General features: G+C 36.6%; 1 protein-coding gene across 1 annotated transcript in view; it reads left to right on the forward strand.

Annotated features, from left to right (window-relative positions):
• Positions 1–14564, forward strand: part of SMURF2 (SMAD specific E3 ubiquitin protein ligase 2) — a 65996-nt gene that overhangs the window by 17779 nt on the left and 33653 nt on the right. The gene's annotated exons all lie outside the window — the stretch shown is intronic.

Raw genomic sequence — 14564 nt, forward strand, 5'->3', positions numbered from 1 at the left:
GCTGCCAACTGCTGCTTTTCTTCTGTTGTTACAAAACTTCATGTATTAATATTTTTATCATAAGGTATTTTAAAATAATACTAGTGAATTCAAGTTAAGACTCCTCACTATTTAGTATCACGTATGCCTGATAAACAGGACAAAGTCTAGTCTCACAAATAACACTAGATGTTTTGCTTATTGCTAGGTATACAGAATTAGTTATCCTATAACAAGGATACAGGAAAAGTTTTACAGAAGTCTGCCTTGTAGGCAGAAAGCTTGCCAAATGGGAAGTGATTCATCGTCTCTGAATGAGATGAGCACTAAACAGAAATAGTTTAAATTTGAGATTTATTTGGCTCACATACCACCAGTAAATGATTATAACCATATCTGTGTCTCATTATTCTGCTCCCCAGAATTTATCAGAATCAAAATACTGTGCCTGAAATGGTTTTTCATCAGCTGTATGAAGACTTAAATATAGAATTTTGACAGCTTTAAGTTATATCCATATATATAACATTTATGTTCTTCAATTAGAAGATTAGTTTTATGATAGCAAGGATGCATGAAAGGCAAGAGAATGTCATGATTTACGAGATCTAATGTAAATTATTATTATTTGTTTATTTACTGCCTTTGCATCCTCTGGGAACTCTAGGCAACAGACCTGGTTGCCTTCCTCATCTTAACCTCACAATTGTTTGAAGCAGTGCTTCTCAACTTTGACTGCTTGAAGATGTATGACCTCAACTCCCAGAATGGTATGTTGTGGCTGTGGTGTCTGGAGAATTCCGGGAGTTTATTTATTTTTATCCCACCCGTATTATTTTTATAAATAGCTTAAGGTGATGAATATATCCAATACATCTTCCTCCTCCTATTTTCCCCACGACAACCCTGTGAAGTGGATTGGGATGAGAGAGAGGACTGGCCCAAGATCACCCAACTGGCTTTCATGGCTAAGGTGGGACTTGAACTCACTATCTCATGGTTTCTAGTCTGGTGCCTTTACCAGTAGACCAGACTGCACTTAATTGAAGTCCACACATCTCAAGTTGACAAACACTAGTTTGAAGTAAGCTGGAATTGAGAAGAATAACCACAGAGGAAATTAGTAAACAAGCAAAATATTCCATCTGCCCTCAGTTTCTCAGTTCTGTAGGAATTAGGCTAACTCTACACAACTTTTGCTTCTTTTAACAGACAGGGAGTGTTGGCCAAATGCCTTCCAGAAAACTAATTTAATAAGAAAACAGATTGTCTTGTAATCTGCAGCTCCCACACTACAGAAACATTTGGACCACACAACTCGACCATGGTAAAGCAATAGACACAATATACATAGACTTCTGCAAAGCCTTTGATTCAGTGGTACACAACAAACTACTGTTTAAACTAAGCCCTTACGGCATTTCCGGATCCCTGCACAAGTGGATAGCTGTGTTCCTGTCAAACAGGCAACAAGTAGTCAAAATAGGGAGCACCCTATGAAACCTGGCACCAGGTTTGGCACCAGTGTCCCCCAAGGCAGCGTTTTAGGACCCACACTCTTTCTGCTTTACATAAATGACCTTTGCGATCATATTATAAGCAGCTGTGTTGTCTTCGCTGATGATGTAAACCTATTTAACACCACTGATAATGCTACTGTCCTACAAAGCAACCTTGATTATGTGTCAGAATGGTCAGTCAATTGGCAACTCCAATCTCAACTAACAAATGCTCTGTCTTACACATTGGCAACAAAAATCAGAACACCAAATACAAGCTGGGCGGATATGACCTCGTAGATGACCCCCCACTCTCTCAAGGATCTAGGAGTACTCATCTCAAACTATCTAAGCCCCAGAGCTCACTGCAACAGCATTGCCAAAAAGGCATTAAGAGTTGTTAACCTAGTTTTGCGAAGCTTCTTTTCCGGTAACATTGTACTGCAAACTAGGCCATACAAAACCTTTGCCAGACTAGTTCTCAAATACAGCTTTTCTGCCTGGAATCACCTTGTATATCGCACATTAATACAATTGAGCGGGTCCAGAGGTATTTCATGAGAAGAGTACTCCATTCCTTTGCTCACAATAGCATCCCTTATTTCACAAGGCTTGGAAGTTTGGGCTCTTGGACAACCTGGAACTACGCCGATTATGGTCTGACCTAAGCATAGTACACAAAATTGTCTGCTGCAAAGCAATGTTCCCTCTAAGTTGCGCGGATGCGCGGCCGTGCAGGTGGCAACAAAACACAGTGCAGCAATTTCCAACTGCCGCACAGTGATCTTTAGCATGATGGACTTTAGTCTGTAGGCGGCTAGGAAGCTTCTGTCAGCTGGGCCGGGATATTATAGCACCTGAACACACCCAGAGGACGGCGGGCCTTTGGCCAACAGAAATGTGGCCACTTAGGGCTACAATTGGACTCTCTCCGCTGGCATGTGGCTGATTGATAGGAAGGCCGTTCCCTCCTGGATGAAAGTTACTGAGGGAGCGGCAGCAGCAGCAACAGCCAACTCTCCGTGGGACGTGCAGAGCATGCTTCCGTCGTGGTTTGTTGGCTAAGCCCCCATGGCTGGGCTCCCCGCCGTTGGCTCCGCTTCCGAGATGCGGGTGTGTGGGAGGTGCTCGCCACACAAGCAAGTGGAAACCCACGCTGAATATGCACATGTTGTCTGAATCCAGCCTCTGCGTTTGGAGCATTGGGGGTCAAGGTTTTTTTCGCAGGAAGGGGGAGTCGAGCTGGTGCTCCACGGATTTTATTTGATTTTATTGCTCGAAAAGAAAATGAAAATAGAGGCTTCTTGGTCTGCCTGGACCGGAAAGTCAAAATCTGGAAAATTAACCTTGTTTAGGAAAGTTTTGTGCTGATGGAAAAATAGTGTTTTCCAGTGAAAGTTTTTTCCCTACTTTTCCTTGTTTGCTTTTTTGGCCTCTATTCCTTCTCTTCTCTCCTCTTTTCTTTCTTCCTTTTTTCTTTATTTTTTTCTTTTCTTCCTTCTTCCTTTCCTCTTTCTCTTTCTCTCTCTTTCTTTTTTCTGCCTCTTTTTCATATCCTCCCTCCTTCCTCTCCCCTTTCTTTCTCTCTTTCTCCTCTCTTCTTTTTTGTCTCTCTCTCTGTCTCTCTGTCTCTCTCTCCCTTCCTTCCTTCCTCCCCCTCCCTCCTCTCTCCTCTTTGTTTGTTTCTTTAGGTGCCCCAATTGCTAATCTACATCAGTTGGTAATTTATTCATAACTTGCTAATATCACTGCAGACTATTGGATAGTAAGGGGGAAAGTATAAAGCATGTAAAGTAATTCATAGTATGGAAAATGTGCATAGAGGGAAATTTTGATCCTTTTCCCATAGAGAGTCATCCCTTGAACTTGAATACAAGTAGTCCTCAACTTACAACAGTTCACTTAATGACTAAAGCTACATCAGCACTGAAAAAAGTGACTTATGGCTGTTCTTTACACTTATGATCATTGCAGCATCCCCATGGCCACATGATCAAAATTTGGATCTTTGGTAACTGCCTCATATGTATGATGGTTGCATTGTCCTGGGGTCATCTTTTGCAACTTTCTGCCAAGCAAAGTCATAGGAAAGTCAGATTGACTTAACAACCAGGTTACTGATTTAACCGCAGTGATTCACTTAACTGTAGCAAAAAAGGTTGTAAAATGGGACAAAACTCACTTAATAAATGTCTCACTTAGCAATAGAAACTTTGTGCTCAAAGATCATAGATTGAGGACTACCTGAATAGGGAGATTTCTTTACTTAATGGATATTTACATGGTAGAATTGAGTTTCAAATAACACTGATTTCATTGTTGTCTTGGGTGACATCTATGAAAAAAATTCAGGTGCTCAGGCATGAAAATGTTCTGCTCAAACACTATACTTTTCCGCTTACACTGAAAAAAAATTAGAGGGAACATTGCAAAGTCCTACCTGTCAAGGACCACTTCAGCTTCAACCTCAAAAATACACGGCAAACAATAGATACAAACTCAAGGTAAACTGCTCCAAACTCGATTGTAGAAAATACGACTTCAGGCACAGAGTGGTCAACACCTGGAATGCTCTACCTGACTCTGTTGTTACATCCTCAAACCCCTACAGCTTCAACCTTAAACTGTCTACCGTGGACCTCATTCCTAAGATGTAAAGGGGGCATGCATAAACTCACCAGCATGCCTACCACCCCTGTCCTACTGTTCCCATTTATTTGTACTCATTTCCTTTGTTCATGTCCAAGTTTATACTTATACCTGTTACCTTGTACATGTTTGACAAACCAAAATAAAAAAATTAAAAAAAAAGTTTATGTGTACTTTTTAAGGATGTTCTTTAAGCAGAATCTATTTTATATGTTAAAGCGCCTAAATAAAATTCAGATCAAATTGTAGGTTACAATATTGTAGGATTATGGATGGTTCTTTCTTTAAAGTAAATATTGGGAATTGTTGAAGATCTGATTGCCATCATGCAGTGCTGTCTTCATTCTATCATCCCAGACTTGCAGTATTGATGTTATGTAGTTGAGTAATGAAACATCTGCAAAACAGCCAAGTTCAAAGAGCACTAAGGACTATGCTTCATTGTTTGGTCACATTATATTATCTAATACTCAATGCTTTTACTTGGATTAATTGGATCTTGTGTTCTTCAGCATCATGATGTACTAGCAGAGGTCAATGAAGAATAAATTATGATGTATAAAACTACTAAGGGAAGCCCCAAACCCAATTAATTTAATATATTTTTGCTTTCATTTCATAGTTTGAAAAATGTCTGGTTGTTATCTTTGGGGAGCAGGGATATATGCTAAAACTGAAAGAACTTGTAAAATTAAAAAGTTAATTTTGCAAGTTTTCATAACTATAATGTTATGAGAACTATAATGTTATGAGAACCTTCCCCTTTATTAGTGTTTCATTGTCCTGTTTTTTGACAATTAAATAAATATGCAGAATTTTAACAAAGATGAGAGTAATAGAATGAATCCAGAAACATAATTAGCTGTAAGCAGATAATTTTATGTGTTTTCTTTTCTGTTATAACTCAGGCATAGGATGGAAAAATGGGAGGAATTGTGGAAAAGGAAACCTTTTGTTTACTGTAAAGCAATACTGTGAAGTAGATATGATTAAAACAGGAGTCTAAACATGATGGATATAGGCAGGCTCCATCTGACTATGTCTATAAGTCAATCAGAAATCATAAGCACAGATAAGCAACTGGCAATTTTTGTCTAAGTAGCAGTCACAAATGACATCCTCATTGTAAAAAAATATTCTGCTGAAATAAATGTGGACATAAATGCAGTTTTCTGAACTTTGTTAAGTCTGGATACTCTACTCTTCATTTTGGTTTTAGGACTGGAGATTGCGTGAGACTATCAATGTAACCAATGATGACATGGATTGTATTAAATCTTCCTCTGACATTGTACTATTATTTTGCTTTTTATTAGTACTGTTTGTATGCTGTGTGGTTGGTTTTAATCTTGTACTTTTAGAATTGCAATTGCAAGAAGGAAGGTGATGAAAATTGAGTGAGTAAATAAATAAATAAAATAAAATAATTTGCAATCAGCTTTAGTTGGTAGATCTTGGGGTCAGGGCTATAGTAAAAATGGAAGAAAAAAGAACCACAGGGAAGTGATCTGTCAGAAGAAGAATAGTGAACTTTGGATGACTGCACAACAGACTTATCAAGTATTAGCCATCTGCCCCATTAACCTCTTGGCTAGTCCCTCAGGAAGCAAACCAGGAGGTGGTACTATTTTGTGTCCTCCAACAGACTGCCACAAAGAGCAGACAATCTATTGAGTTCAGTTATGTGAAAATAGAGGAAGAGGAGAGGACTGAGAACCTAAAAACTGCTGGACCTATCAGCGGACAATGCTTTTATTGGTGTTTAGCAGTGACTACAGGTAGAAAATCTCCAAAAGTATTTCCACTAAGAGAAGCCAAGAGAGCAGGCATTTGATTGGACTATTTACCCTCATATACCACTCTCCACTACCTAAGATGACAGTGTGCAGGAGGAGCTGAAATAGGTACTTAGGAGGAGGATAGCCAGTGGAGGGTAGGACAACAAGTTTGATCAAAGTCACATCAATCCTACTGTTCCCAAGGGGAGGGTCGAGTGGTAAAATTCAATGTTTTTACTACCGATTCTGTGGGCGTGGCTTGGTGGGCATGGCAGGGGAAGGATACTGCAAAATCTCCATTCCCATCACACTCTGGGGCCAGCCAGAGGTGGTATTTGCCGGTTCTCCAAGCTACTCAAAATTTCCACTACCGGTTCTCCAGAACTTGTCAGAATTTGCTGAATTTCACCCCTGGGAGAGTCACAGTATGAGCCAGACAGCCCATCTTAGCTGTGAGAGAAGGAGAGAAAAAAAGAAACCAATGTGTCACTTTCTCCAAGTTCAAATCTCATTTAAAATGAATGCATTACTTCAACCGCTTTTTGACAGAAAAGATAATCAGCCAGTCGAAGTGCAGCACATTCATCTCCAAGAAAATGCTTCATAGACACTTTCTCCCACCCAATCTAGATTAGGGGAAATCTTATTTTGAGAGTTACTTGCTGCTATTGATTTTATTGATCGTTTTACATCCCTTACCTTTCTCCATCTTGTCTTCCGGAATCAGTTTGAGAAAAAATTAGACTTACTGGAAACTCCAGGAAAGATAAGAGGGCTGATTGGGAAAGGAGACTCTAGCAGTGATAAGAGTTTTTGCTTAAGACCCATGAGATGGATTATTTCAGCCTACGGTATAGTTAAATGAGAGACAGGTTTCAAAACTCCCTCAGGAAAGGCAGACTGCGGGTCTTCTTTGATACAGTTTCTGATGGAATCTGGAAGGAAAAAAAGAAAGGTTCTCTAAATATGAAGTCCCTCCCCATTCTTCTCTTCCCTTCCTGCTCGGTATAGGCTGTTCAAAACAGAGCTATTTCTAATATGGGATTCCAAGCTATAAAGGTGGTAATTCTGCCCAGTAAAAATAAATTGTTGTGTGAGGAAGAGAGAGACAGAGGAAAGGGGGAAAATCTTTTTTTTTTTAATTTGCCTTATCTAGGCTTTCTTCTCTAGATAAGGAACTAACTCTATCCTTTTGGGTTTGTTATCTGATAACTAGTTGGCTACTTGTCAAGTACAACTATCATTCTACCCAGGTGATTTAGTCATAGCTTCTCAAATAATGCAAAATTTAAATGTTCAAATTGAATCTGCATGCCCTGATCAGGAAGAGCCCTGAAGAGCCAAGGTGGCGCAGTGGTTAAATGCAGCACTGCAGGCTACTGCTAGATCAGCAGTTCAGCGGTTCAAATCTCACTGGCTCAGGGTTGACTCAGCCTTCCATCCTTCCGAGGTGGGTAAAATGAGGACCCAGATTGTTGGGGGCAATATGCTGACTCTGTAAACCGCTTAGAGAGGGCTGAAAGCCCTATGAAGTGGTATATAAGTCTACTGCTATTGCTATTGCTATCAGATGTATGAGTTATATGGAATGTCTCACATAGGAAATCAAATTAAACATATTAGTTAAAATGTATTCTTACAAAGTAAAGACTAGGTAAACTTTTTTCACTTGCAATCTCAGGTGATAGCATATTTTACTAATGAACAAAGCATACATTGAAAGTTCCTTTTTAATTAGTTGTGGCTTATTGTGGGCAATCCTTAATTTTGGTTTACATTGCCAATTAAGTCTGTCTCCAGGTGAGTTTCTTATTGTGTAATTATTCTTATTTTCAGAACTAGAGTCTCCATTTATAACTATGTAATTTTTCCTACTACTCCTGTCAGGTTTCCTTCCAAAAGAAAACTTTTTAAGAAGGAAAAAGATCTAATGGTGCTGATCTACCCTACCTGGAAGGACTCGCAAATCAACCTATTTGGATATCTGTTTCTGTATTATGTATGTGTGTGTTTATTTGTGCCTTCAAGTCAATCTTGCCTTCCAATGACTGCATGGACAAGTGTAATTGCAAGGCATTATGCTATCATAGCAGAGATTAAAAGATACATTTCACTGGCATATAGAATTAGTGTTAATTGTGTCTGCCTTTTGCTCTATGTATCCACTATAGTATTCATAAGAAAATTTAATTCTTCAAGTTGTATTGTCTCCTTAATTAACCACAGGTTGCTTTGAGATAGAGCTTCTATGAGCTTTAAGCATGTAATCATATGAAAGTTCTATCTAGATGACAAAAATCTTCATTTGTAATGTTTTTGTTTCTCCATACATTGCATTATACTTCATTACAGAAAATACCAAAGATGCACAATACGTTTTGATGGTTAGCATTAGACAAAGCTTAACAAACGAGGGCTGTGTAAACAGTTTCATATTGAATTAGATGACTGGTCTGTTGCAACAGATACAGGTAGTTATTGACTTACGACTGTATTTAAGCCTGGCATTATGTTTATTTGTCATGATGGTCAGTTCACCACACAATTTTACACTTTTTTCACAGCGGTTGTTAAACAAAGCCATCGATTGCTATAAGGTGTCTTATGCTCTAAATGGGAAGTAAGTGCCAATTTCCAGCAAAATGGTTGCAAATCGTGATCATGTGACCAGGAGATGCTGCAAACAGCCAAAAATGTCGGTCACTTGCCGAGTGTGACAACCAAAATGTGGTCATGTGACAGTGAGGAAAACTCAATATCAGAACTGGGTTGTAGCTTTTGGGGGTCTGCTGTAACTTTGAATGATTGTTAAGCAACCAATGTAACTTGAGGAGTAGCTGTACAGGCGGTCCTCAACTTACAACCACAATTGAGTCCAAATTTTATATTGCTAAGCGAAACATTTGTTAAGTGACTTTTGGCCCATTTTATGACCTTCCTTGCCATGTTTGTTAAGTGAGTCACTTCAGTTGTTAAGTTAGTAACCCGGTTGTTAAGCAAATCTGGCTTCCCCATTGACTTTGCTTGTCAGAAGGTCGCAAAACGGGAATCACATGACTCCAGAACAGTGCAACTGTTATAAATATGAATCTGTTGCAAAGCATCTGAAATTTGATTGCATGGTTGTGGGGAATACTGCCATGGTCATAAATGTAAAAAATGGTCACTTTTTTCAGTACCGTTGTAACTTCAGTCACTAAATGAACTGTTGTAAGTTGAGGACTACCCCGTATAGAGTAGCTCACCTTCAAGACCAATTAACTTTCCAAATGAGATATAATAAACCTGGAGAAAATGAATATATGTAACCAAACAACATATATTTTCTCTCGGTAGCACAAAAAAGCTGGACTATATCACTAATTCCTTTCAGACTTCCCTGATATTAAAAAAATGGTAAGATGTACATTGGTATTTGGTAAACATTTGATATACAGAATGTCCCTTGTTTAAATTAATTATGTGCATATAGTAAAACTGCAGAACGTGTTTATGAGGAAACAAGGAAAAGTTTATAAATTTAAAAAAACGCTACTGATTTTAATTTGGTAAAATGAAGTCCCTGTAGATCTTCTAGGGAACCAGGAACAATTGTGAGCTATGTGATCTTATATAAGAGAATGTGGTAAAAGCAAGTAAACTCTCCCTTGTACAATGACCAGTTTTTGTCATTCTTTTGGGTGAAAACTAATGCTTAGAGAAATTGTGGGCTTGTGGATTTTTTTTGTAGTTGAGGCAGAGAACATTTTATGTTGGAGAAATATTTCACTTTTTATCACATTGTACCTGAATATTTGAATGATGTTCAGTGAATTTCTTAGTCTTTTTTGTTAACAATTTATAAATTTTTGGAAGGCATATTAGGTTACATAAAAAACCCTAAATATGGCTCTGTTTCTTTGTAAGTACATAGACATTGGAATGGAGAAACTTGAAAAAATTATGTTGTCTTCTAAAAAGAGAGGGGGACCCACCAATTATTTTAATATCCCTGCTTTTGAATTGCCAATGCTGCCCTCTGATTTCAGAAGTAGTATTTTGAAATGGAGAGTTTTCTATTTTTCTAATTCCCTCCCTTCCAGCAGTTTCATTCCAATCAGCAGCATAATTGGAATACAACCACTGTCTGGAGGGAAAGGGGAATTTTTGGCAAGAGGCAATAGAGCAGTTGGAGGTTTATTCACATTAAAGCATAGCTTGTTCAACACATACTAACAGCATGTAGCATTGTGTTTCTACAGCTGGGATATATATTTTAATTATATATGCATACAGAAGGGAACCAATCAGGGAATACTGTGCTAATGACTTCCACTAGAATATTATTTTGAGTAGAAACTAAATTGCTATTTGAAGTGGGTTGTGAACTTCCCTTTTCAATTTGCCCATTTTCTCTACCATATGCATTTCTCTGAGAAAGAGGATGTTGTTGTTTAGGTTTTTTATATATAAATAGGTTTGGATATAATGATGCTTTTTTCTTGGGTGTAATGACATCAGAAAGCTGGAAAATTAGAAAATTTGGGATCAACCACTTTCTATTACAACATTGTTCTTTTGTTAGCCTAGAAATTACTACTTCTGAATATTATAATAATATTATCAAAGCATATTGCTGATGTAGAAAAATACTTTGGAATTTTAAGAATGAAAAAGCCTTGCTATTAGATTTTTAAAAAAATCTTTTGCTGTAAGATACTATGTTTTTCTTTTTCTTTTAAAACATTTTAATGTATTACATTAAAGACTTTATGTATGCTAAACAAATGATAAGGTCTTGCCAAGCCTTAGTTTTCAGCTGTGAGATTGTAGCAGATAAATTTGTTGTTAGGTTCAGTCTGCTTCATTACTAGAGTATGAACAGAAATTCCAAAGTTGTTTTCTTGAAAATATTTTTCTTGTAGCCTCCAGTTTTTTTCAAGTCTTTTTTCCCAAGTTTTTATTTTTGTTGTTGATTTGAATTTCCATTAGTTTTTTTTGGTATGTGCAAAAGCAGCAAAGGATGGTTAGAGTGCAAAAAAGATACATAAAAAGCGAATTACTTTCCTCTATTTTCTCTGAATTGCGATGAAGGCAAGAAGAACAAAGAGGAAATACATGTTATCCTCTGTTTTTTTTTTGTTGACTGAGGGAGTGAGATGTTTTTATTTATTTTTAAGGTTCATTTTCACTTCACTTTTTATCTTTTTAAAATGCTTTAGGCTGCTGGGTAGGGAAGATCAGAAGGTAGCTGGAGATTAAAACATTAAAATTAATAAACACTGGTGATAATAAAACATTCAATTTGAGTTATTTAGAAAAACAGAACAGTTCTGTACACACAACTACATTTTAAAAGAAAGTCATGCAATAGCTGTATGTTTTTTTTATTCTAAAATGTTAATTTTAAAACCTGCAATTTTGCATTGTAAATGCATTTTGCCCCACTTTAGAAAAAACTCAGTTCTTTCATACCTGCACTGTTATACCCTGGTAAGTAAATGATACTGTTATTGCATCAGAACAAAAGTCAGTTCTTCATAAATTCTGCTTCATATTCTGCCATTCTTTGTTCCTGAATACTACTTTTTAAAACTCAGAAATATGTAAATAGTCTCATTCCATGTTAAGAAATAAGAAATTTGGAAAGTTTATTTTGCTTAAAACTAATAAAGGTTATGTCTTAACAGGTGGCAGCACTTGAATGACCTTGTCTGGGCTTAAAAGTTAAGCAGGATTACTACTAGGCTACTGACAGCTCTGGGTGAGAGATTGCAAGTCAAAAAGCAAAGAAACAAAAGGAAGGAATTGCAAACAATTTCTGTAGAGTATTGCTGCCAAGAAAAGTACATGGATGTGTCCATATAGTTGGTAGGAGTAGAGCTTGATTTGAAGGAGACATTATCTTTCTAAAACCATGAATTTGAGTCAGGAATTCCATTTATTGTTTATTGGGCTATTTCGTTTTACCTTCACATATGGTAATGTTAAAATAAAATAAAAATTAATTTTGAAATAAGTGGGGATTTTGCCAGTAAAAAATAGCAATGTATCTGAATGGGTGATATGGGGATAATAAATACTGTAAAATATCATAGTATAAAGATAGCTGGTGATGCCAGTGCTTGTAGCATCCAAACAGTGTGGGGAAGAGAACACGAGGATGCAAAATGATTCAGTAGGTTGTTGACAGTCACCTTCAGATAACTATTTACTTCTTAATTATGGGAGAATAGTGTGGAATCTAGTATTTTATTTCAAGCTGTAACTTAGCAGACGGAATTTAATTTTAAAAAAATCAAATGCTTAGTTCATGGTTGTCCAACCTTTTGGCTTGCTTGGGCTGCATTAAGTGAAGAGGAATTGTCTTGGGCTACATATAAAATATATAATATACTAATAGCCATGAACAGGAACATAGACGTTAGCAACATCTGCATACCATTCAAAGGAGACAATCAAAAAGCCAGAAAGGAAACAAAAAAGACCAAATACCTACTTACCAGCAATCAACGCCCAGATGAGCAGAGATTAACACCAAGATTAACATTAGACCAACAATCAAGAAGTAAAGAATATCCCAATCAAGGAACCTTAAACAATATCCAGTCAAGGAATCACCAAGACCAATCCCAACAACAACTGACACGGGAGCCACTAGAATGTAAAAATGAGAGTAAATCCCATTTCCTACTAGCACTGTGATGTTACCTAGTCTGGTAATGAAATGTCTGCAAGAAAACAACCAAACTCAGAACACCAAGGACCCACAATTCAATCTTGAGCTACAAATGTTATCGTCAATCACTGTATCATATGTTAATGTATCTAAATAATAAACTTTTTAAAAAATAGTTTTTATTATCTTATGGGGCTGCATTACTAGCTGTGGGTTGGGCTTGCCTGCTTTAATATTTAATTATTTTTATACAAAACGTCTCTCCATTTCTTTTTCTTAAAAAGCTCTTCCATAATTCTTTTTGCTTCCAATATTTACCTGATCGTATCTATTATGTACATGTAATTCATGGGCACCGATGGAGGGTCTCCATTCATTTGTCTGTCGTGTACTTCTGGAACATTCTAAAGAGAATATTGGTGAGACTAGTAATTCAGCAAGGAGAAGACACCAGTGGAGAAAACTTTTATTTGTTTGTTTGTTTGTTTGTTTAAACTTGATCCTATTCAACTCCAGACAACTCTGCTGGCTCATAATTCAGCAGACAATGTAGAACAATATAATAAGCATAAAAAGAAAATTGAACTAGTAGAGAAAGAAAAAAGGACAACATGGCAAACTTGATAAACATCATCACCACTTCCGCAAATATCCCTCACATATTTAGCAAAGACAATCAGCTTTCCTTGCCTATGTTATGTTAAAAGAAATGAATTTGAGGCAAATCAACTCTGCTCATACAATATACTAAACACAGCTTACTATTAGCCACAACTAGGTGCTTACTTTATTGTTTGCCAGGCAAGACTGGAAAATTTAACTCACTTCATTTCTTTTATTTGCCAAAAAATCTTTTCCTCTATTTTTCTATTTTAGAACTCTACCTTAGCCTAACTTTTTTCAGACATTCTTTCAGAGCTTTCAAGTCCACTCTTTGAATGTTTTGCTAACAAGCAAAATAATGTTTTTGTTTATTTATTTGAACTTGATTATATGTGCCCTGAGTTAATATGGAGCAAATGAGAAAAAATAAAGTTGTATTATCATTTATATCAATGTAATGGATTGGGTAATGGGTAGAGGATTAGGATCAGTGAGGCTTGAGTTCAAGTTAGCTAAGAAAGCTCCTTGAGTAACTTTGGGCCAGCTCTCTGTCAGCTACAGTTATTGTTTCAGGGATAAAATTGAAGGAGAGGTACTGTGATTGTCAGAATGCTTGCATTCCCAGAAGAATTGTAGGATATAATTTAGGAATAGTGGGATATAAATTAATGTTTATTACTACCTTTATGGGAAAATGTTCAAGAAGTTAATGTGATGTTGGATTATAAATTTGACATTTTGTCAGGAATAGTGGTTATTCCAGATGGTTAAGGAATAATTGCTGGAAATGTTTGATGTATCTTTTTTGGAAAATGCAATACTTTCTCCCAATCAAAAGATGCAGCAATATTTGTTATTAGGGAGGAGATTCTATAATATATAGTAGGGAATATAATTTAAGATCTGCAAATCCTTTTACATTTATATGTACCTTTTTGGGGTTTTCTCAGTTTTACTTTCATACAATTTGATTCCTTCATTGGTATTATCACTTAAGTGTTAAAATCCTGTATTGTTTAAGCTTCAAAAATGTTGAGTAAATTGGGGGTTTGAGTCAGATTTTGTTTCTCATTATGCATATCGTATACTGTATAACTTCCTTTTTCTAATTGGTACAAAGGAATTGTTATGGCAGCATTTTTAGAGCTGACCTATAATATTAGTTGTATTTTTCTCACTATATATTGAATAAACACGCATAGAAAAGACCAACATTTAAATTATATTGGCTTTTAATTTATAAATCAAAAAGTATACTCCATATATTTTGGTCAATGACATTTGTTTAGAGATATGGGGATAATCTTAGTAATGGTGCTTTTGGGTGGGCTCCGCCAAGCTCAGTTTCTCCACTGCTGATTCCAGTGGATGAAGATACTGAATAACAGAATGCCAACT

This window comes from Thamnophis sirtalis, unplaced genomic scaffold (assembly GCF_051295495.1).
Source record: "Thamnophis sirtalis isolate CommonGarterSnake01/CBP01778 unplaced genomic scaffold, rThaSir2_p1.2 scaffold_3, whole genome shotgun sequence".
Lineage (NCBI taxonomy): Eukaryota > Metazoa > Chordata > Lepidosauria > Squamata > Natricidae > Thamnophis > Thamnophis sirtalis.